General features: G+C 42.5%; 1 protein-coding gene and 1 pseudogene across 1 annotated transcript in view; both read left to right on the forward strand.

Annotated features, from left to right (window-relative positions):
• Nucleotides 1–25372, forward strand: part of LOC124712346 (extracellular serine/threonine protein kinase four-jointed) — a 1321952-nt gene that overhangs the window by 292577 nt on the left and 1004003 nt on the right. The gene's annotated exons all lie outside the window — the stretch shown is intronic.
• Nucleotides 7183–7300, forward strand: LOC124712864 (annotated as a pseudogene).

Raw genomic sequence — 25372 nt, forward strand, 5'->3', positions numbered from 1 at the left:
CGGCAGCGACGCTTTGGAGCGGAGAGCGAGGAGGTCCCTGGCGCATCCGTCGTGGTGGCGCTGGTTGCGGGCCATTTGTCTGCTCGCCGCATTTGCCAGCGCTACCCCGTCTGCCGCGGCCAGCAGCCGGCAGCCGCAGACCCACTTAAAACCCGGGACCCGCCGTTTAGAATTGCAAAGCGCCTCCCTTCGGTTTCCGCGTGATTTAAATGAATATCTACAACTGTTAATCTGGCGCCGCCGCCGAGATGTATGTCCCACCCTACGGCGACAAAGTAATCCAGCCCGTGCTGTCGCCGCCGCTACACCGCTTTGCCAGTTAGTCCATTCTGCGCTCGCTGGAACAGCTGCTCCGCCCGGTGCATACCGATCTCGCGTCCACCGGACCTGCCGTTCTTAAGCGCGTACCTCATTCTTTTGCCTGTGTTCGGTACAGCATAATCCTGTTGCGAAGCTCAAAAGGAATTCATCCCGTTAACTACTTTATACACCACCAGGTATTATCTCAGTTCGAATTTACGGCCTTTTTCCTGAAATGTTCACGTCGCCTGAGTATAGCAGTCTGTTGGCGTTCGGATTGTTATGAAAGTTTCTAGAGGCTTTTCTGCACGTCAACACTTGTTTTTTATCTGTCTGTAAATCGTTGCCGGCCGCTGTGGCCGAGCGGTTCTAGGCGCTTCAGTCTGGAACCACACGGCTGCTACGGTCGCAAGTTCGAATCCTGCCTCGGGCATGGATGTGAGTGATGTCCTTAGGTTAGACAGGTTTAAGTAGTTCTAAGTCTAGGGGACTGATGACCTCAGATGTTCAGTCCCATAGTGCTTAGAGCCATATGAGCCATTTTTTGTAAATAACTGAAATTTTGTTGTTTCCTTTAGTGATATGAAATTTTCCAAAGTTTTCTGCCAGCACGTTTGTAAGTAGGCTGTTTAGATTTTTATGTTGGTAATGCCACGTAGCTCTCTATATGGAAATCACAGACTGTGCTGTGTGAAGTCTGTGGCTGGTTTGCATTGTTGGAATATTTGCTACTGTAGTGTTGGGCAGTTGGATGTGAACAGCGCGTAGCGTTGTGCAGTTGGAGGTGAGCCGCCCGTAGTGGTGGATGTAGGGAGAGAAATGGCAGAATTTTGGGAGCGGACGATCTGGACGTGTGTCCATCACAAAGAGTAAATTTGCAATATTGGATATCATGAACTGATATATATATATATATATATATATATATATATATATATATATATATATATATATATGATGACTTTTGAACATTATTAAGGTAAATACATTGTTTGTTCTCTATCAAAATCTTTCACTTGCTAACTATGCCTATCAGTAGTTACTGCCTACAGTAGTTAGAATCTTTTACTCAATTGGCAGTATTGGCGCTCACTGTATTGCAGTAGTTCGAGTAACGAAGATTTTTGTGAGGTAAGTGATTCATGAAAGGTATAGGTTATTGTTAGTCAGGGCCATTCTGTCGTAGGGATTATTGAAAGTCAGATTGCGTTGCGCTAAAAAAATATTGTGTCTTAGTTTAGTGATGATCAGAATAAGTAAAGAGAGAAATGTCTGAGTACGTTCAGTTTTGCTCAGCTGTTTGAAAATCAAATAACGTAAGAGGTTTATCAGCACAGTAATTCATTAATTTTTCAAAGGGGATGTTTCACGTTTCGATAGTAGAGCCGTAGTGTTGACCTCAGCCGTGTCGTATCCAACGATCCACCGACAACAAATTTTCAGTGCGAGTTACTTAGTACTTATAACAGTTGTGAATCTGCTACGAGTACCCTGTATATAGGGTCATGACAGCATACTGAAGTGCGGAGAAGATATTCTTTTAAACATAGAAACTAAACTTACCAACAGTAACAGGAGGGAACTGGAGACAATTAAGGAGTGGAAATGGAAAACATTGTTAGTGCCATACCTGACAGTTGTCACAAGAATCAAAAAACAATGTATCTCTCTTTGTACATAGCTCATTTGTATCCAAAAAATTTAAAAGGTATTCCGCTATTACAGAATTACGCTATTACGTTGCTCACTGCATCACCGCAAAAAAAGCACTGAGACAAAACAGATACACAATTACTACATTAATTTTTTTTCAAGAGGAACCAAAATAAGGACACATAAAACTATTATCAGGGAAGTGTTGCTACACTGACGAAAAAAATCGCAACACCAAAAAAGTAAAATTTTGATAGACTCCGATTGAAAAATTGGGTTAACAGCTGTCTCATTCTACCTTCTGACAGCGTCTTTAAAAATTTCTCCAAACATTTTGTGATGCGATCATATTCGTGTTCTTTTTAACTCGCAACTCACATCTCACTCCCACGAGCTCCCCTAATTTTAACTCGCTTACACCAATTAGTCCATCACTGTAAGTTGCTCATACCCATTCACTCCTTCATTCCAACTCATTTCCAATATCTCTTTGTGTCTTTCTAACAGCCACTGACTCCTGTCTCACAGCCACAGTCGCCTTCGTTCTGACCTACTACTAAGTTTCCTCTTGCTGTCACTGTTTCCCTCCTGCTGTCTCTTATTGCTATTATCTCATTCATTCCTCCTCGCTGCTGCTGTCTGTTCTCATTCACACTATCTCCTTCTTGCTCGTTGTCATTGTCATGACTCTGTCTCTTATTGTCACTAGCTCTCACCGATCCCGCTTTCTGCTTCCCTTTATTCCTGTCCCATGGCACTTTCTATTTGATCACTCTTTTCCTGTCACTGTTCCTTCACTGTCAGCTATGTTCACCTGGCACTGTTTCCCACTCTCTCACACACTGCGACTGTCTCCCTCGCTCTTTCTATACCACAAGCATTATTAGTATCTTCCAATATTTATTAATTTTCCATCCTTTTTCAGTGCCACTGTCTCCTTCTCTCTCAGTATAAAAAAAGTGCGAGTATGTTCGCATGCTAAAATTATTTGGAACATTTTTAAAGGTGCTGAGGAAGGTAGAATGAAGCATCTGGTACCCTACTTTTCAGAGTCTTTTATGAGGTTCATTCCAATAAAGCCTGGTCAGTGCGTCTACCTTTGCCTTACACACAATGTGACACCACGTAACTGCGGGCATGGTGGCAACATCTATTGGTAGAGAAAGTGACGCGTGTGCAGCGTTTGATATTGCGTAGTGCCAGTGTGGTTTCACTTCGAAGACAACGTGGTCACCCAAGTTATCGTCCACTACCGAATATGCAGCTAATTAAGCAGGAACCACCATCAATGCCCAGCGTTATCAAGCCACTTTACAGAACATTACACGAGCCATCAAGTCGAAACACCGAGGCATATTGTCCAATGGCGTTATCCTCCTGCATGATAATGCCCACCCACACACGGCCAATGCGGTGAAGACGACATTGCAGCAGTTTCGGTGGGAAACGCTGGAACATCCACTGTACAGTCCCGAACTTTCACCGTGTGACTTTCATGTGTTTGGACCTCTAAAACAATCTATTCGCGACAGACGACGAATTGTGTGACTGGATCCACGCCTGGATCCGATAGCAGCCTACTAGCTTCTTCAAGGATGGAATCGACCGGCTAGTGTCACAATGGGATAAATGTGCCAACAGTTTTGGCAACTATTTTTGAGTATGTGTAATGTGTACAACTACATTTTTGAGTTAATAAAATCGTTACCGTTACTTTACACTAGCGACCGGCTTTCATTTGAATGTCCCTTGTAATAGACAGGTGTTCCGTTAGGAGCATTTTTCCGCTGGTTTCCTTGTTTTTCCTACTGCAGCAAGAAATGTCACACATATGAAAATACTTTTATGAGTCAGTAAAATTTTGGTACTTGTTTGAAACTGAAATAAAGCAAAACCACATGATAATACTGGATTTCAAGTGCCCCAAAAATTTTGCACGTGCTTCGGTACTACAAAATGGGGTTTCTGAAACCCTTCTGATGATAACGGAGACAAGTTACAACATATTTCTCCGTGCCACTTCAGTTTATAAACGACGTTTTCGCCTCACACCGGCTATTGTCTGCATGTTACACGTGTACAAACAGGGTAACTCTGAACCTCTGTGACTTGGAAACGGATAAAGAAATCAGCAAAATTTTCAAGGTTGTTCGAGAACGCGATGTTAAGTATACATCGTAAAAATTTGAGCCATTTGCTGTGCATAGCCGTCTTGGAATCCGCGGTTCGGTTTTGGCACCCAATATCAATTTTTTTCCATTTACCTAAGCTAGAGGAAGTGTATAACATTCAAACTTTGATATGTTGAGAAATAAGAAACAGAAGCGAGGATCAAAACGGCATCCAGAATGCCATGCTCACTCAAAAATTTACTATATTAAAAAAGTTCTTCAACAGGAACCAAAATATGGAAACATGAAACTGTAGTCAGGGAAATATTACTACACTGATGAAAAAATCGCAATACCAAAAAAGTAATTCGTGTAGAGTAATGAAATTTTGGGAATACATTTGCTTAGGTACCATATTTCAGTGATTAACACTGTAAGATCACAGGTTAATGTATGCGCGAGATAAGCTCTTGCAATTGTGAAATGCTAGTACATTACTAACCGTTGTAACCTCCAGAACGTTGCCTATTGCTTTTGATCGGTCAATACAGAGATGGTTAATGCTGCTTGTGGACGGTCGCAGTTTCGAATCCTGCCTCGGGCATGGATGTGTGTGATGTCCTTAGGTTAGTTAGATTTAGGTAGTTCTAAGTCTAGGGGACTGATGACCTCAGATGTTATGTCCCATAGTGCTCAGAGCCATTTAAACCAACTGCTTGTAGATGATGCTGGAGTTGTCGTCCGATGATGTCCCATATGTGCGACAGATCTAGTGATCGAGCAAGCCAAGGCAACATTTAGACACACTGCAGAACATGTTGGGTTACAGTAGTGCTATGTGGGTGAGCGATCACCAGACTAACGTACAGTTTTGCGGGCAGGACGCGTGGCATAACGACGAGAGTGCTTCTGTCATACGAAATCCTACCCCAGATCAAAACTCCAAGTGTAGGTCGAGTGAGTCTAGAGCTCAGGCAGGTGGTTGCAGGCCCTCAGATGTCCTCCCCTTAACCAATACACGGTCATCACTGGCACCGAGGCAGAACCAGCTACGATCAGAAAACACAACAGATATCCACCCTGCCCTCCAGTGAGCTCTCGCTTGACACCACTGAAGTCGCAAATGGCGTTGGTTTTGGGTCAGTGAAATCCACGCTAAAGGGAGTCTAGTTCGGAGCTGTCCTTGAAGTAACCGATTTTTAGCAGTCTGTTGTGTCACTGTGGTGCCAACTGCTACTTAGTTTGCTGCTGAAGACGTACAGCGCACCAGAGCTGCATGCCGAACACGATGGTATTTCCTCTTGGTAGCGTCACGTGAAGTCCGGTGCCCGGTCGTCTTGCGATTGTACATTCTCGTGACCACCGCTGCCAGCAATCATGTACAGTGGGTACATTCTGTCAAGTCTTTCTGCAATATAGCAGGAGGAACATCCAGCTTCTCGAAGCCCTATTACTCGACCTGGTTCAAATTCAGGGAGGTGTTGATAACAGAGTTTGTGTCTCCTTAAAGGCATTCTTGACTAGCATCAACTTACCACACCCAGTCTCAAAGGTAACTTATGCTGACGACCGTTACAGTGTGTATTAAAGTAAAACTCATTTGCATCTTTATAGTGGCACTATTAGTGCCACTCTTCTGCGGCAAGTGCGAAATTTCAATACAAATTATCTTCCAGATGTAGAAACACTCCTACCAACTGTCGTTTACGTAGCACTATTGCTTTTTGGTGTTGCGAGTTTTTTCCGTCAATGTGTATAGGACACAAAGATAAAAGTTTTTGAAAATAAAAATCTGCGACAGACATTTAGATCAATCTGTGAGTGAGGAGAATGGCGAAGAAGAAAGAACAGAAAACTGTATAATGAACAAGATACATATTTCGGAAGCCAAGGAAAGAAGACTGAGGTGGACTGGTCACAGCAGCCCAAGAGAGGAGAGAAAGTTATTGAGAATAGTGTCAGAGACGAAACCCTAAGAACGAAGATCTTTACGCAGATCGAAAATAAGACGGAGAGACCGAATGGCCACCGATCTTCTTGTTGCAAGGGAAGAAGATGCCAAGGATAGAACACTGTGACGGAGGCTATTTGACGAGGTCAAAAATCGAGTGCGGTTTGTGGGGCAAGGAGAGTACAGGCTCCCGCTCACGGGACGTGAAAGCGCACGTGGACGAGGAGCTGGTGATGTCACAGATCGGAATTCCACGTTCCACTCCAGTGCGGAGCGTGAAATGAAGATGCTAGCATGTCAGATTTATGCTTAGTGGGGAGGAACGTGTGCAGTGAGATGCGACAACGTTTTACGTCACAAGCAGGAGTTTGGGGCCACCATATCGTATTGAGTTCAACGTCGTAGTTGGCGGGTTTTCATAGAGTAGGTGGTATAAATACAAGCATCAGCAAATTGAGAACATCTCGAAACCGCCTCATTTTAGCTACGACTGGTTATGATAAAATGACAGGAAACTACGCGTCGGTAGGTAAGGTATTCCCACGTTTGATATTTTTGCTGTTATAACTTGTGTGGTATGAAAGTACATTGTTTCAATGCTGCGGCCCAGTAATGATGTGTGAAAAGCGCTTCGATTTGATACATCTGTCATAGCTAGGGATTTTTCTGTATGCAGTCGTCAATTGGCGTATACCATATACGGAGCCTTGACTGCAGTGTTGGAGACGTAGCTAAGTTGACAGCGCCGTCAGCGGCAGGTTCCCGTCCACCTCCGTCAAAAACATTTTTCTTCACCATTCGTTTTAGTATTGGTTATAAACAGTCTTGGTTGCAATTCTAGTGTTTTATTTTTCAACGACGCGGTACTCTGTTACTCGCTCCTGTGAACGGGAACGCGTTATGCAGATCTTGGTGCCTACCGCGTCCATCTATAAAAGATAACCTGAAGATGCCTAAATAAGGCGAAACGCGTCGTTGAAAAATAAAAAACTAAAATTGTAAACAAGACTGTTTTTAACCAATACTGTTAAGCACTGGTTTGCTGTATGCCACATATGGATTGGAAGAACCATTCGTTTTCTAAAGGACTTCGGCTCTTTCTTATTAATTTAATAGCAGTATTACCTGCAGTAGTGTTTATTATTGACGAGGGCTAATCGGAAAGTGGGCAACGGCCTTGCCGCAGTGGATACACCGGTTCCCGTCAGATCACCGAAGTTAAGCGCTGTCGGGCGTGGCCGGCACTTGGATGGGTGACCTTCCGGGTCGCCATGCACTGTTGCCATTTTTCGGGGTGCGCTCAGCCTCGTGATGCCAATTGGGAGCTACTCGACCGAATAGTAAAGGCTCCGGTCAAAGAAACCATCATAACGACCAGGAGAGAGGTGTGCTGACCACCTCCTATCCACATCCTCAGCTGAGGATGACACGGCGGTCGGATGGTCCCGATGGGTCACTTGTGGCCTGAAGACGTAGTGCTTTTAATCGGAAAGTAAGGTCGTTGAAGGCTTATGTGAAAGTGTTGTGTTAACAATTGTGACAGGAAAAATATTAGCTGCTATTGACTCGCCATGCGCATCAGGACGACGATAGAAAGTGTGTCCGGAATGTGCAGAGATCAACCTTATATGGAATGTATGTATTACACTTGACACAGTGGTCATGGTCGACATTAAGAAATGTCGAAAACAAAGCATTAACTTTAGCCCAATGAAAATTGCCATGCCACAATGATAACAAAGGTTCACATCATCAACATCGAAGTTACAAACTGTGCAGGACATTCAGCTAGGTATCGACTCTTAAAGAATGAATGTAGAATCATATTGGTGTAACTGGGTGAGAATTGATGGAATGCGATGGCAAGCCACCGAATGCGGAATAGTATGTTGCGGAACTTAACGTGTAATTCGCAGTCCTGCGATAACATATTTTATAAGCACGGAAAAAACAAACAGAGGCTGAATTTATGGTACACATTGCAATGTCACATACTTTTTCAGGCGGGATAGTTTGCTCTAAAGGAGTATGAATTTTATACGCAGACCGAGAATCAAGCAAAGACAATTTATTTTGACCAACTATTGGCCAAAAGCAGTGCTCATAGCATAGTTGTAATTTTCTTACGGCCATTTTCCCACTATTGCTTGCTGTGATGTATATATTCCCTGCCTCCCTTGTAAGGTCACGCACACGGGAAAGAAACGTAGAGAGCAGAGGACCTCCAACTTCCCGCAGCACAGTAAATAACTTTCCAGCCAATTTACCATCCAGAGTCGGCATAATTGTATACGAATACGTTAAGGCATTGATGTCAGGTGATCTTGACAGACCTCTTAAAACCCGATTGGTCGGAGTAGAAAAAAATTCCTTACTGAATGATGGGATAAGTTTGTATATCTCATCTAAAAATTTTCGGGTCGTTTCCACAGTTTTAGTGCGTCGTCAAGGTGACGCTTTGTTTGAAATATCGTTACCTTACGTCTACCAATTCTGTAGCACTATTTGAAATTATGCAACCATCCACTGCTCCCCTTGAAATCATTGTAATCTATGTTGCGCGCAGTTTCATGTGCATAACGTAGAAGGTCACTATCACGCACATCTGCAACTTCTTTCTCACTCTGGCGAAATGTCAACTTCGGCAACTTTTGTTGTAGTCGTTGTCATTGCTCTGGCTTTGTATCAACACCGCTAGCATTGATTGTGAGTTACTCGTCGAATAAGCGGTTCAACTGTGCTCTGTAACCTCGTGCTGTGCTCACCGATGGATATCTCCAGTCCAGTTACCTATTGCCATTAGCAGGCAATTTTTGGTTGCATGGAAGACAATATGTAGGGCACCGAATGCCGTAAACATCATTGGCCGTTCTGCGACCTCGCACGCAAGGAGTTCCTTGTTAGACATTTGACGTACCAATTTTCCAATGCCCTCGTCATGGAAGTCAGACGCCTGTGGTGCCCGCCACTTCTCTAGGCTGGATTGCAGTTTGTTGTCTGTGCCAAAATGTTGTCTTAATAGCCATGGTTGATGTGAGCAGAGACAAATGTCAGAGGGAGCCAAGTCCGGACTATATTGTGGGGTGTCTTCATTGTCCTCGCAGTGTGCGGCCGAGAATTGTCAGGAAGAAGGAATGCCATTAGCAGGCAATTTTTGGTTGCATGGAAGACAATATGTAGGGCACCGAATGCCGTAAACATCATTGGCCGTTCTGCGACCTCGCACGCAAGGAGTTCCTTGTTAGACATTTGACGTACCAATTTTCCAATGCCCTCGTCATGGAAGTCAGACGCCTGTGGTGCCCGCCACTTCTCTAGGCTGGATTGCAGTTTGTTGTCTGTGCCAAAATGTTGTCTTAATAGCCATGGTTGATGTGAGCAGAGACAAATGTCAGAGGGAGCCAAGTCCAGACTATATTGTGGGGTGTCTTCATTGTCCTCGCAGTGTGCGGCCGAGAATTGTCATGAAGAAGGAAATGCACTACCGGTACGTTATGAGGGCTCGCATGAAATCAGACGGAACCTCCCAGCGGGCACACACACTTGGCGGGAAACACTGTTGCTTGCTCACTGTGTGCCACATCAAAAAAGAGCGAAGTGATGCGATCGACAGGTATACTAGAGAAAAAACTATCGGCTGCACGCCGTAAATATACTGCCAGTTTTAGAGCTGTATATTTAAGAATTGATTTATTATTACATATTTTGTACATCAAAAAGTTAGCAGCCTGCTCATCCCCCTTAGAGCAAGAATTGAAAAGAAAACGATGCAAGTTCACGCTTGGCGATAACCACTTTGCTAACAATGGTAACTGCATGTAAGTGACACAATAAAAGGTGTGCCAAGGGTCCGTCGTTCGGTTTCGTCACATATCAGATTTGACTGGATCACTTCATGTCCACTTCCCTGTTTTTTTCATTTCTGCAAATGCCAGCGATCTAGCAGTTGTAGTGTCAAACTTGCGCGGTGAAGTGTAATGTTGCAGTTTTTGTTGGTAGCATCGAGCACCGATTACGTCAGCATTTCCTCTCACACGTCTCCGCCCGCCGCAGAGATCAATCTTGTCACTTTCAGAAATTGTTTTTCAAGACTGCCGATGTGAATAAATAGCGCACTAGTTGCGTTAAAAATTATTTTTTAACGTAACTGGTGTGCTATTTCTTCAAGTCGGATACTGTGTTATTCCATCAACACCACAGGGCACTGGGAATCCTTCGTTCCATCTATACTTGCTTCACACAGTCAAAGAGAAAGACTAGACGTGATGAAAGCTCACAAAGTAGTAAGACTCCTTCACACAGAGAAAGTAAAATTACACTACCGGCCATTAAAATTGCTACACCACGAAGATGGAGTGTTACAGAAGCGAAATTTAACCGACAGGAAGAAGATGCTGTGATATGCAAATGATTAGCTTTTCAGAGCATTCACACAACGTTGGCGCCGGTGGCGACACCAACAACGTGCTGATATGAGGAAAGTTTCCAGCCGATTTCTCATTCAGTTGACCGGCGTTGCCTGGTGAAACGTTGTTGTGATGCCTCGTATAAGGAGGAGAAATGCGTACCATCACGTTTCCGACTTTGATAAAGGTCGGATTGTAGCCTATCGCGATTGCGGTTTATCGTATCGCGACATTGCTGCTCGCGTTGTTCGCGTTGTACTCAACGACGAATCTGGGTGCCCGAATGGCAAAACGTCATTTTTTCGGATGAATCCAGGTTCTGTTTACAGCATCATGATGGTCGCATCCGTGTTTGGCGACAACGTGGCCGAGCAACTGGCTCTTCACAATACGCCAGTCACTACTCTTGATGAACTGCGGTATCGTGTTGAAGCTGCATGGGCAGGTGTACCTGAACATGCCATCCAAGCTCTGTTTGAGTCAATGCCCAGGCGTATCAAGGCAGTTACTACGGCCAGGGGTGGTTGTTCTGGGTACTGATTTTTCAGGATCTATGCACCCAAACTGCGTGAAAATGTAATCACATGTCAGTTCTAGTATAATATATTTGTCCAATGAATACCCGTATATCATCTGCATTTCTTCTTGGTGTAGTAATTTTAATGGCCAGTAGTGTATGTTCTACTGCAGTTAAAAAGAACAACTTCAAGTAATTATCGAAAACCTGAAAAAATGATATAAAATAAAGAAATCAGCACTCGATATTGCCATTTGTATCGATATGTTAGTCAATAATTAGCCGCGTTATCCGTCGATAGGTTAGGAGAAAATATGGGCTTTTCGATATATCGATATTTTATTACACCTAACATGGGCTAATCGGTTTCCTAATTGAATTGTTCCACGCTAGTGGCCGCTGCTGCGCTACAGTTAAGATACGAGTGCACATGTGGTGTGGCTGAGTCTCCTCGCTAGCGGAGTACGACCGCCACTGTGTGCCGCGGGCGCAGCCCACAGCCCGCCAGACAGCCTCGCGTCCTTTTAACTGCTGCGGCCGAGTGCTGAGTTATGGTCACGCAACTTCCACACCTCCGCCTGCCGCTTAAACTCAATTAAAAGCGTGGGCCAGGGGGTGGGGGGGGGGGACGCGCGCCGACTAATGAACTGTGACACTTGGCGCCTCGCATACGAAGCACGAGATTAGGAGCTTTTAGAGCAAACAGGAGCGTGACCTGGAGCCAGGAAGGAAGGGGGGGGGGGGTGGAGGGAAGAGGGGCGGCCACAGCGGTGTGCGCTGGGGTCCGCCCCCTCGCGCGAGTGGCGTTTAGCGCTGCGTCCGTAATTGCTCTGACGTCATCGTTACGGGGGAACTTTATACGCTGTAAAATTCGAAATTCTGATGTAAAACGGCCGTGTTCTTTAATTAGAGGATAGCGGAAGGGGATCGCTCGGGTGCGCAGTTAGATAGTTGGGCCAGCGCCCGTCCGGCGTACGAAGGGCGGGTAAAAAAACCGAGGGCGAAAAAAGAAAAGTATTTTATTCCGTTCATTAAATTAGGAGGCCTGCTGTTAAATGGGCGTATCAGAAAGCACCGCGCCCTTTGAAGGTGTACTTGGAACCAACCAATTTAAGCCGTTCCAATAACTAATTTAATGGATAAATGAAAATTTATATAAACGATGATTGGCCAGAAATTTATAGCAGTTTGATGGTGTACTGTTTACATAGCGCGACTGACTGTCTCTTGAGCTAAGGGTGGACGAATTCACAGCTCAGCTCTTCTTCATAAAATAGGGGGGAGGGGGGGGGGTATATTCCAGTTTTCCATGCGAAATTTTGTCAGCAAGGGCTGTCTACTGCGATGTCACTAATTGGGAAACCGACCACGACCGCTAGCTACAGTCTCAAAGCGGTGTTGGTTTCGCGTAATAGTAATAGTGCGATTTCTATTTTGATTATATCTTTCTAATCAGTATTACTCATTGCAACAGCAGGGCCTATAAATCTCGGGGTTTTATGTGTCACCAGTTCCCAAATACGTTATATTTCAGGGCACATCGATAAAATATATGATCTTAAGTGTAGGGATAGCATCTTTCATTCGTAATCAAAACATCCTGGGTTCCGGTTCCGAACCTTGCCACTGGTAAATATTGAATTAAAAATCATCAGCAATAGCGACCAAAGACGTCCAGCATGAGTCCCCCCCTCTCTGCCAAGAGCCTTGTCAAAGACGGCACTCTCTTGCTCTTGATGTGTGTCCCTAAAAGGCGGAAGACTCAGCAGTGATCAACGGCATGGGGATGCAAGAGGCAATGGAAACCTATTTATTTATTTATTTAACCTGATCAGATTAGGGCCATCAGGCCCTCTCTTACATCGGACCAGTGTTCCACACATATTAAAAATGAAAATGAACCATGAACCAAGTGTAGCCTCCGCACAATAAATCACTTTTAAATATTGTAACCTCTGAACAAAATTGGCTCCCATTTATTATCTCTGTGTAGAAATGCATTCACATTTATGTTCCCACAAAATTCTTTTCTCATTTAATGTTAAGTTCGAAACAGAAAAATTCCTAAACACCAAGATAATAAAAAAATTCAGTAACCTGGTAAATTTTATGACGACAGCAACGCTGCGTCTCGGCCCTGTATTCTGAATAAAAAAAGCAAAAATTCTTACCTCAGTAAAAACTGCGAATATATCTGCTCTTACATAAAAAAGTTTTGGCACAGCTCCGTGCAATGCTGGCCTATGCTTTGTGATTCGTGAAAGGAATAATTATTGATTTGATAAAAATCTTTAAATTGAAATGAATGCTTTTTTTTAAATTACTTTATATTATAAAAATTATTATTGTGGCATTTTTTTAAAAAATTGGAATGACAATTCACATACATTACTAGATATGCGCAAGGCTGCTTCTTTACCTTAAACAATAATACCCATCCTCCAGAGTCTCGACCAGAGCAGACTCCCGACACGCGCCGACACGCGCACACAACTGCTGACTACTGCCGACTAGCGACAAGCAACAACTAACTACATACTGCTCTCTTGTCAGAGACTCTCCCATGCCTCGCCCATCGCCGGCAACGTATACGTCTTACAACCAACTTTTTTTAATATTGCATTAGCGCCATTCCACTTCACCTCACATTTGTAAAACATCACGAGAGAAACTGTACTTCGTTTCATGTGGTCCACATTAAGCACAGTATTTATGTTTATTCATTTGTTCTCTGTTTAAGTTCTGTTGCCAAACTGCAAACGAATTTTTTCTCTGTAGGCATGTGGCTTTTCTCTCTGATTAATCTCTCCCTCCCTCCCTCCCGCCCTCTCTCTCTCTCTCCCCCCCCCCCCTCTCTCTCTCTCTCACTCAACACACACACACACACATACACACACACACACACACACACACACATACACACATTCACGACTTCGGAAAAAATCATTTAGTCGGCCACAGCCTACACAGAAACCAAAGGAATAAGCATAAACACTGTATTACATGCAGAACATGAAAACTATGGTACCAGTATTGTTGCGAGGAGGGAAGGGGAGAGGTGGGAGTCCACCTGTTTCTAATATAAAATAGATTTTACTCTTTAGGTGCAAAGGTTTAGTCAGTAGTTTCAATTTTCTAACTAAACATTTCGCTTATTGGAACAAGCCTCTCCTTCGTGGCAGCAACAAATCTCGAACTGCTGACAACTTTTGCTTGTTAGCATAAGTTGCAGTTTATCGGAACAACTCTCAACTTGCTTAGTTGAAGATATGTGGGCAATTTACTACAAATTTGCGTAACATTGGTGATGTACGTTGTTATTTGTTACAATTTTCTGTAACAAAGGTGATGTATCGTGTACTTTATTGCAATTCTGTTCGATACTTGGGATACTAACTGAGATCCAATAGCTGACACATACTGTCAGGTTATGGTACATATAGTTAATTTCTAGAGCTAGTATACAGTTTTAAAATCCCGTAGCTGAAACCCACTTTCAGATTATGACTTAACACAGACTGTCAGCTTTTTGTGTTAGAATTATATTTGCGATCCAGTAGCTGACCCACTGTCAGCACATTACAGGGCTATTACAAATGATTGAAGCGATTTCATAAATTCACTTTAGCTCCATTCATTGACATATGGTCGCGACACACTACAGATACGTAGAAAAACTCATAAAGTTTTGTTCGGCTGAAGCCGCACTTCAGGTTTCTGCCGCCAGAGCACTCGAGAGCGCAGTGAGACAAAATGGCGACAGCAGCCGAGAAAGCGTATGTCGTGCTTGAAATGCACTCACATCAGTCAGTCATAACAGTGCAACGACACTTCAGGACGAAGTTCAACAAAGATCCACCAACTTCTAACTCCATTCGGCGATGGTATGCGCAGTTTAAAGCTTCTGGATGCCTCTGTAAGGGGAAATCAACGGGTCGGCCTGCAGTGAGCGAAGAAACGGTTGAACGCGTGCGGGCAAGTTTCACGCGTAGCCCGCGGAAGTCGACGAATAAAGCAAGCAGGGAGCTAAACGTACCACAGCCGACGGTTTGGAAAATCCTACGGAAAAGGCTAAAGCAGAAGCCTTACCGTTTACAATTGCTACATGCCCTGATACCCAATGACAAAGTCAAACACTTTGAATTTCCGGCGCGGTTGCAACAGCTCGTGGAAGAGGATGCGTTCAGTGCGAAACTTGTTTTCAGTGATGAAGCAACACTTTTTCTTAATGGTGAAGTGAACAGACACAGTGTGCAAATCTGGGCGGTAGAGAATCCTCACGCATTCGTGCAGCAAATTCGCAATTCACCAAAAGTTAACGTGTTTTGTGCAATCTCACGGTTTAAAGTTTACGGCCCCTTTTTCTTCTGCGAAGAAAACGTTACAGGACACGTGTATTTGGACATGCTGGAAAATTGGCTCATGCCACAACTGGAGACCGACAGCGCCGACTTCATCTTTCAACAGGATGGTGCTCCACCACACTTCCATCATGATTTTCGGCATTTCTTAAACAGGAGATTGGAAAACCGATGGATCGGTCGTGGTGGAGATCATGATCAGCAATTCATGTCATGGCCTCCACGCTCTCCCGACTTAACCCCATGCGATTTCTTTCTGTGGGGTTATGTGAAAGATTCAGTGTTTAAACCTCCTCTACCAAGAAACGTGCCAGAACTGCGAGCTCGCATCAACGATGCTTTCGAACTCATTGATGGGGACATGCTGCGCCGAGTGTGGGAGGAACTTGATTATCGGCTTGATGTCTGCCGAATCACTAAAGGGGCACATATGGAACATTTGTGAATGCCTAAAAAAGCTTTTTGAGTTTTTGTATGTGTGTGCAAAGCATTGTGAAAATATCTCAAATAATAAAGTTATTGCAGAGCTGTGAAATCGCTTCAATCATTTGTAATAACCCTGTATTTTACTTAACTGTTGAATGTCAGCTGGCGATTACTGCCTGAATGGAATCCAGGGTAACAGTAGTCACAATGATCAGGATAGAGCAGTCGTCATATATGAACCAGTTATCAATGTCCCACCCAGTAGTAATGGCACTCCCTCCCCCTGTCAGCTGACCATCCTCGCCCACCTCCCCTCCCCAGTAGTGTCCAGTGAAATGGCGGTCGGTATAAATCAACTGATTATCTTTGCCACACTCAACAGTATCCAGGGTGACAATAGTCACTATGTCAACTGTCCATCATTGCCCCCAAATGCATTCAGCAGTAATGGTAGGCGCCCTGATTGGTGCAATGGCAGTCACCATGTCAGCTGACATTTACTACGTCGCTATAGTAAACATCATACATTTGTGGTAATAGTAGTCATCACGATCGGGACAATGGCACTCACCAGTCACTGGATCAGCTTCCATCATTTTGCCAATAGTATGCAGTGCAATGATGGTCACCATGAGTGGGGTAATAGCAGTCAATGATCATGTGTCATATGGCGAGGCACAGGGTAATTTGTTACAATTCCGTGTAATAATGGCGGTTTGTGTGTGTGTGTGTGGGTGGGGGGAGGGGGGGCTGGGGTAATTCTCAGAATTTTGCTGTAGCATAGGGATACATGGGGCGCTATGTTACAATTTGTTCGTGTAACGTGGCAATATTTGAGGCAGTTTGTTACGGTATTGCTGTTAAATGGTAACAAATCGATTGAAGTGTCGTGCATAAGTTAGCATTATGAGAAGAAGATGATAAATGTTTTATACTACAGGATAGAGCTTTTTTGCACTAGCGTGGAGTCACTAAAACATTTGTATCACTTCGAAAACTAGTGGAAATTTGGTATTTGAATGTATAGAAACCCTCTTTCTCACCTACACGATTGTGTATTACTGCTTTTCAGTATGCTGCTGCATCGAAGTTTCATGTCATTCACACTCAGAGCTCACCAAGTATAGCTGAACCTGTGAGGTACAACAGCAGTAGGGCCATGTGTGTTTTGTAATGTCATAGAACAGATCCTTATATATATAATTTCGGTTATTTAAAGTGTACAAAGTTCCAACTAAACTCGTCAACAAGTTCAGCTTAACCTGTAAGCTGCACCAATAGTGCCAGTGTGCAAGTAATTTGTATATTTTTAGTATTACAATGCAATTAAGTTAAGACAATAATGCCATGTGTGTTTTGTGCTCAAAATCTTGCCATATTTTTATTAAAAATACAGTTTTATTTTATTGCGAATATCAGATTTTCGTTCATGGTGAGAGACCTTTAATTTTACTTGTGTATTGTAATAAGCAACTTACCTCTGTTTTGAACACGAATTCTTCATACATTTCGATAAATAACTTTATTTCAGTGCAAAAATCGTACTTTCAAGATATCAAACTTTCCTTTTTATGTGGCAACTTATCCCATCATTGTCTTTGATCAATGTGTTAGGTGCATTTCGAAGTTATAGTTGAGTATTACAGAAATATGTAGTTTAAGTGGTACAGTGCATAGAAGATCTTGTCAAAATGTAGTGTTTTAGTATAATTAATCGTGCTTAACTGTCAAAAAACGTAATGTCAATGGATAATCATACTACCACAGGTATGTCCACAATCAAAAATAATAAAAGTAAAACTATATTAACCAGGCAGTAGTAACGTTATTCATATTTTGTTGATAGCTTGTCTTCTGCCACCATAAAAAGGTCCTTGGTCAGATTCGTTTCGTGCATACTTTCATTTAGGCTTAAGGCTAAGTGTCAGCTGTCTGCTCAGAATGTTATTTCAGCAGCTCACACGAGTTTTGTACAGCTTAGAACACTGTAGATGTGGAAATATTGTAAATTACATCCTTTATGTGTTTTGACAGATATCTTAGAAAAGAAAATAATGTTGTGACACTGGACATAAACATTATTTTTGCGATGAAGCTCATGTATTTTGATAAAGAATATAGACATTTTAGACGTGGAAATGATGTAAATTACAACTTTTTGCATTTTTGACATGTCTTTTAGACATGTAAATACTACGATAGTTATTCGGAAAATGAGGTCCAATTGATTTCGAAGTGGAAACGAGAGTGAAAATCCAATGAAGCTTTGCACACATGTGCTGGGCAGTGTCTCTAGTATACCTGACGATTGCGTCACATCGTTGTTTTCAGTTTTGAGCACACATTGAGAACATAAAGATGCCTAGAACAATAGTATCTCACATCAAGTATCGGTGCTCGCTGTGAGGTTTCGCCTGATTTCATGCAACCCTACGTAACGTACCTGTCATACATTTCCTGTCTCATAAAAATTCTCGGCCACACACTGCTTGAGCAATGACAATACCCCTGCAGCGTTTCCAGTGGTAAGAGTTTGATCACCCACCATACAACCTGGACTTGGCTCCTTCTGATGTTCATTTCTGATCGCATGAACTGCTGGTTATGAAGACAACATTCTGGCACAGGCAACGAACTGCAGACCAGCGTAGAGAAGTGGACGAAAGCACAGGTGGCTGCCTTCTATGAAGAGGCTATTGGAAAGTTGGTACAATGGATAAGTACGAGCGACGACTAGGTAGAGAAGTAGTTGGAACGTATAGTAAACTGTTGCAAATGAAAGATTTTTAATTTTCACTTTGGTTTCCATTTTACGACTGGTCGGATTTTACTTTCCGAACGACTGTCGTATACATTACACATTTGACATATTTTTCAGACATTCCAGACATTGTGACACTTAACAAATATTGAGTTTGTGCTACTGACATATTTTTGGACATATGTTGTAGACAATTAAATACGTTAAGTTTCATCCTTTTAATATTTTAGCGGACTTGGTGATAACATTGACATAACCATTGTGTTTGTGATTATATATTTTTTATAAATAACACATCGTTTTTGTACTGTCAGTAACATATGCTCATCAGCAAGAGTTGCTTAACCTGGAGTTTTAGATGCGGAAATAACATTGATGTAAACACATTGTGTTTGTGTGTGTGTGTGTGTGTGTGTGTGTGTGTGTGTGTGTGTGTGTGTGTGTGTGCGCGTGCGCGTGTGTGATCTGCTAATGTGTTTTAGATGTGGAAGTACTCGAATTCACACTCTTTACATATTTCTTTTATAAACAATTCATGACATTTGAATACTGTTAAACATAGCACCCAGTTTGTGATGTCAGAGGGATTACAAGACACAACTGACCTAGATCCGCCATCTTGGCCTTTTTAAATTCCCCGCCACCGTCATCTTACCTTTCCACATCTTGGATTTCAGCGACTTTAGTGGCGACCTGTGGCGGTTCCTTGACCTGTGTGCCAGGTTGCCCGTAGTATAAGGGACGAACTGGGTACCACATTATTAATCATCGTAAGGAGGAAGTAAAATATTACTTGGACATAGTTACTCGGTACATCTAATGTAATATATACTAGCATAAGTATTGTAACAGTGTTAAAATAAGCAATGTGGTTGAAAATCTCTGTTATATGAAGGAAATAACTCAGCGATATGTAAATCCTTATCTGTAGACGAACATTGTTCGAAATATGTTTATGGAGTGACTGCCAGCAAACTTCCACACTACCAGATTTATCCAGCACTTTTCTCGTGTATGTATGACCATACAGACACACTAATCAACTCTACAATATTAATTTTTTTATCGCATTATGCCTCGAAAGTCTCAACAAATAAAGTGTCTCTCATTCGTAACATATCTCCAGCTTTATGGTACCAACCCCTGAAAAATAACTTATTGTCTTTTGATAGACATCGATCAAAATTTATAGCAGCAACAGTCATTCAACGCCGCTTTACCAACAAATACGGTAAATGTATAAAAACAGTGTAAATAGACATAGAATGCAGGCTTCGTTCTTAAACGTAACATGTAAATAAGCGTCGTTATTCCTATCTTATGTTACAAACTCGGATTTTTGTTCGTCAGTTCCATGTCAGTGTGAGATAACTTGAGACTTCTTTTTTGCTCTCAGTAATCTTCCTTCACGCAGCTCGTCTGCTTCTAATGTTTTCCTTGCTTTGGTCGTCCTAAATACCGATCGATCACATTTATACTAGGAACCTTGTTCCAGCGCGTCTTAGTGCGAACGATGTTGCATTCCTGTTTGCACTAACTTGAAATCTATGAGAACTTTTTCTTGAACAGTTATCTGAATTGCTTTGTATGAGTTAACTGTTAATGTGTGTAAACTTTTAGAAATGTTTCCTTATGTTTGTCTCGCCTTCAAGTTCAATTCAGGTTCAGTAAGTTCTTTAAAATATGTATGCCTTAATCGCTGTACAGACATAGATGATAAATGTTCTGTATTTTTTGCAGCTGAATAACTGGTTTTGTATGGGCGAATGTGTACTACGTGAAAGAGATGAACTTCTAATAACCACTATTAATACCTTGTTACAAAAAATTCGTAGTATCGAGAATTAATTTTCGTTTTGCAATAGAGAGTGTGCTGATTTGTAACTTCTTACCAGATAAAAACTGTGTGACGGACCACGACTCAAACCAGAGATCTGTTCCTTTCGCAAGCAAGTGCTCTACCGGCTTATCTATCCAACCACGACTCATGATAGGTCTTTACAAATCTGCAGAAGAGGCACTGGCGGAAATAAAGCTGTGAGGGTGGTGCGTGAGTCGTGCTTGGATTGATCTGTCAATAAAGCAATTGCCCGTGAGCAGCAAAACATCCAGGTTCGAGATCTGGTCCAGCAAACAATTTAAATTTGGCCGTAAGTTTCAGGTCATAACATGGACAAGTTTGGGACGAAATGGGTGAAGAAAGGAGTAAATAATGAGGCTCTTCCATGGAAATGAAGCAGAGAGAGAGAAAAATCGCTGAAAAGGAAACAAGAATTTGCAATCTTCAGGCTGAGCTTAGTCTACGAAATTTGAACTTCATCAGTTAAGGAAGAAAAAACAAGATAGGACGTAACAGATAAAAGGATCGTTCAGTGCCGAACTGAATAGCGAATAAGACCTATTACCTAAGATAAGAGATGAAGAGCCTCTTCCCTGCGTAGAAGAAAACAGAATTCGCACACTAGGAGAAAAATATTTCAGCATTATCGGAAGCAACGTCAACCTAGAAAAGAGCTAGTAAGTACAAGTTACTAAAGAAATGTTGGCCATCAGCCGCAGGAAAAACTAAGTCTGAGGTTCCGAGTGGCAAGCATTTTTAAACCAAATGCCCATTCTGGACAGGTCACTGAGTGAGTGAGATCGGGTAGTGGTAGTTGGAGGACCAGGAAGAACTTGCCAGGTGTCTGAGATACAGTTTCAGGAATGACCTGGACACGCTAGCAGTAGAGGAAGTGGTCTACATTTGGATTACCATTTGTTTTTTAAGAAAGAATTCATGTTCTGTTGAAAATATAATAATGTTGTAGTAAATAACGTTCTGAAGTCTTCTGGTTTAAACCGTTACGGTGAAATGTAATTTAGTTTCACTAAATTTTTTTTATTGTGAATTTAAATTAATATTAGCTAGTTGAGACAACTTGGATATGTGGTCCAAATTTGGGCCGGTCTAAAATATTGAGGTATCACTGAAATACTCAGAAAACTGAATGAAAAGCGCTTTATTTAAATATATTAGAAATATTTTATAAAGAAACTGAAAATTGAAATGACATATTTTTATTTTTAAATAATCGTAATTTTTAAAAAAAATGTGATCACTTCATGCGAAACGTTCTATTCTACTGTCAAAAATCACAAGTATATAATATCTTTATTAGCCCCTAAAAACTCGTTGTCACCCCACATATTACAAATTTTGTTTTTACAGGGAAGTCTATATCACTCAAGTCGTCACCAACGAGTGGCGTGGCCTTTTCGCGTATCTGTGACACATCTCAACTATCTTCTTCATTTTCTCGTCCATGTTCCTTTGTACTTTTTTTCTTTTTTTATCACCCTTCATTTTGTTATATGAAATTTCATACTTCTCTTTTCTCACAGTGTTACCTTTGATAGGATTAGTAGATAGACACTGACTCTGGCATCCGATCGATAGTGCAGTTAACCAGTACTGTCCTGAGAATCGTTACGCCGCACCCGCTGGACCTGTTCACGTAGTTCTACAAGACTTGTTGGTTGACGAGTAACATGAGTCACTTCTTATCCCAGCATATCACACACGTACTCGACTAGAGACAAGTCCGGAGATCATGCTGACCAGGGAAACTGCTGCACGTCTTGCAGAGCACATTGAGTTTCAGGGGCACAGTGTGGACGAGGATTATCCTGTTGGAAAAACACATCGCCCTCCTGTTGCAAAACGGCAAAAAACGGGACTAACAGTATTCTGCACATACCGAGCGCTTGTTACTGTCCCGCCCAGAAACACTAAAGGTGAACGAGAGATGTAGCTTATCGTACACCAGACGATAAGGGTGAGGCTAGTTTGTCTTGGATCATGCAATCCACGAGACAGCAGTCATCGGGTGCGCGTCGTAGGTGCAAACTAAAATGACTTGCCAGAATGAGATTTTCAGTCTGCAGCGGAGTGTGCGCTCATACGAAACTTCCTGGCAGATCAAAACTGTGTGCCGGACCGAGACTCGAGCTCAGGACCTTTGCCTTTCGCGGGCAAGTGCTCTACCAACTGAGCTACCCAAGCACGACTCACGCCCCGTCCTCACAGCTTTACTCGAAAGGCAAAGGTCCCGAGTTCGAGTCTCGGTCGGGCACACAGTTTTGATCTGCCAGGAAGTTTTAAAATCACTTGCTTGCAGACAGAGTCTGCTTTCATCACTGAAGGCCACGGCGCACGATTCCATCATCCAAGTGATCTTTCGGGGCACTAGCCGAGGCGCGGACGTCGATGCCATGACGTGAGTGGAAGGAGGGCTAGAGATGTGAGTGCACGTAGTCCCACTACCAGTAACCGGCTTGCAACAGTTCATGTTGAAACGTCTGGGTTCACAAGCCCTCTTCTCTGTGCTTTGGTAGCTGTACGATCTACCAGTGCTGCCCTTACAATACGACGGTCCATAAATGGCGGGCGTCTGTGCCGCGTGGATGTCCAGAAGCTCGTCCTGGGGTGTGAGAACGTCACCACTGATACCAGACTCGTTGCACTGCGGCACGTTCAACTTGCGTGGCAGTTCTCCGAAAGGACGGTCCCGCTACTCGGAAGGCCACAGTTTGACCCCTTTCAAACTCGCTCAGTTGGCTGTAGGAAGCACGAGTGCATGTCCGTGGTATGGTTGCTTGCTTGCTTCACAGGTGTGAGCATTCACTACTAAAGAGTAGACACTGGTCGCGTGCTGGTAGCTGCGCCACTACGCTATCTGTTGACGGACGACGTTGAAACCATAATCAGTACATCTACTATTCCCCAGATGACACATGCCGCCATCGGATCAAAATCGACGTCGTCTTTCCAGGTGTACTAAAATTTTTCACGGCAATGTAACTAGCTAACCAAAATTTAGACTTTAGCCGAGATTTGGACTACTTTCTATGGTAACTATGCACGTAAAAAAAATGTAAATGTCGGGTGACTAGGACCTGCTGTTGGATAGACGGTTCGCCTGGTGCAAGTCTTTCGATCTGACGCCACTTCGGCGACTTGCGCGTCGATAGGGATGAAATGAAGATGATGAGGACAACACAACACCCAGTCCCTGAGCGGAGAAAATCTCCGACCCAGCCGGGAATCGAACCCAGGCCGTTAGGACTGACATTCTGTCGCGCTGACAGCTACCGGGGGCGCACACTATGCACGTAAAGGTGGTCTTGTCGAGATTCTGCGGCGGCATGATAATCCTTCGCTGAAGAGCGCTCTACTGCGAATTAACTGAGACCCAGTGGCTTCGACGGAGCTCACATGTGAGCTTTGCTAGTTAATACCGTTTTGAGATGGGACTACATAGGGTGTGGCCGGCAACTGAATAGCATGCGGAAATTCAGATTAGCAGACTTGCCAGAAAAAGAAAGGGTTACCAAAATTGCGCGTTGCAGAACTGCTGGAGATACTTGTGTGAAAGGTGCCGTTTCTTAGGTTTACATTATTATTCAGGCAGGCAGCACGTAAGGAGATTAAAGTAACTGAAGTTCGGAATGTCGTGACGAAAGATCATGCAGTAAAATATTGGATACTTGAAAAATAGTTTATAATTTTATTGTTTGCTTATATAACTTCCGAAGATAATAGGAAGTTGATAGCCTACACTCGTAATCCACCTGTTAGAGCATCATTTAAATACAGGTACTAAAATGGTAAATTCTAAGTATTGTAAATTACAGATTCCTGCCATACAAGGAATACGAAGCAAAGAGGTGTCATATATGTGAAAAATAATTATTGAAAAAAAACTGTAGAATACCAAGTTTTTCCACAAAAAAAGGGAGCATATGTATTTAACGTGATATTGCTTAAGAGCACAATTATAATTATTACATTGTTCTGATCCCCACTACCAAAGAAAAAATTCAATCACTTTTGTTACCTGTTAGACGAAGGCAGGCAATTAAATTTTTTTGGGTTATCAATATTAATTTTTTGCTGGCGTCTGAGCCACAATATGACTGAGCACTTAGAATCTAACCTCAGTTGTAAACATCGCCGCCAGCATTATGCAAAACAGTAGCACCCTAATAGAATACATTTCTGTATGTGAAGATGTGTTGAACAGAGCTAATAATTAAACCACTTTCGAACTTCTCAGGTCATATATCTGTTATACCAGTTCCAAGCTAACCATCTCGTCATATAAGTAATGAGAAAGGTACAGGGCGAAGAGTAAAAATGGCGACAATAGCGAAAGAGCTATCGGGTTGAACAACACTTTGCGTCTAACTGAAAGCAAGCAGCAATGTGATTTACGTCTGTTCATCAATGGTCCAGGCGGAATTTTAAGTTTGGAACTAACACCGACTGTATTAACCACTGCACTGAGGTTTTTTACAAATACATTCCTACAAATTCCGATTAAAATGATTGAACATTTTGGTAACCACAGAATTACAGCAGGAGGTAACACGTATCCCGCCATCAGAAAATGAACATTGAAATTGGTGGCAACTACAGAAAGGAAGTATCAGACTTAATTAGACAGACAAAGAGACAATATGAGAACAGTCAATTCACTGAAAAGAAAGATAACTTAAAAAGAAAATAATAGCCCAAAAATATCACCTTCAAGAAGGAAATTGGTCAACTCTCACTTAATAACGATGAAAATTCGGAATAAACTTCTAAGTATATCAACTGCCTTGAGCTCACAGACACAGCTCTACCAGAAGCTGACTTTAATACCAATCCAGGTTCACAGACAACAAATAAAGAAGAAATTGCTACACATTTTAAAAGGCTTCAAATAACAAGGTGTCTTTTGGAGAATGAATTGTCACATCATTTCTGAAGTAGGCTGGCTCTAAAATCATAAAAGAAATTACAGGTGTCCTGTAAAAGGTTTGACAAACTGATAAAATTCTTTAAATAATAAATAATAAAATA

The sequence above is a fragment of the Schistocerca piceifrons genome, chromosome 8 (genome assembly GCF_021461385.2).
Source record: "Schistocerca piceifrons isolate TAMUIC-IGC-003096 chromosome 8, iqSchPice1.1, whole genome shotgun sequence".
NCBI lineage: Eukaryota > Metazoa > Arthropoda > Insecta > Orthoptera > Acrididae > Schistocerca > Schistocerca piceifrons.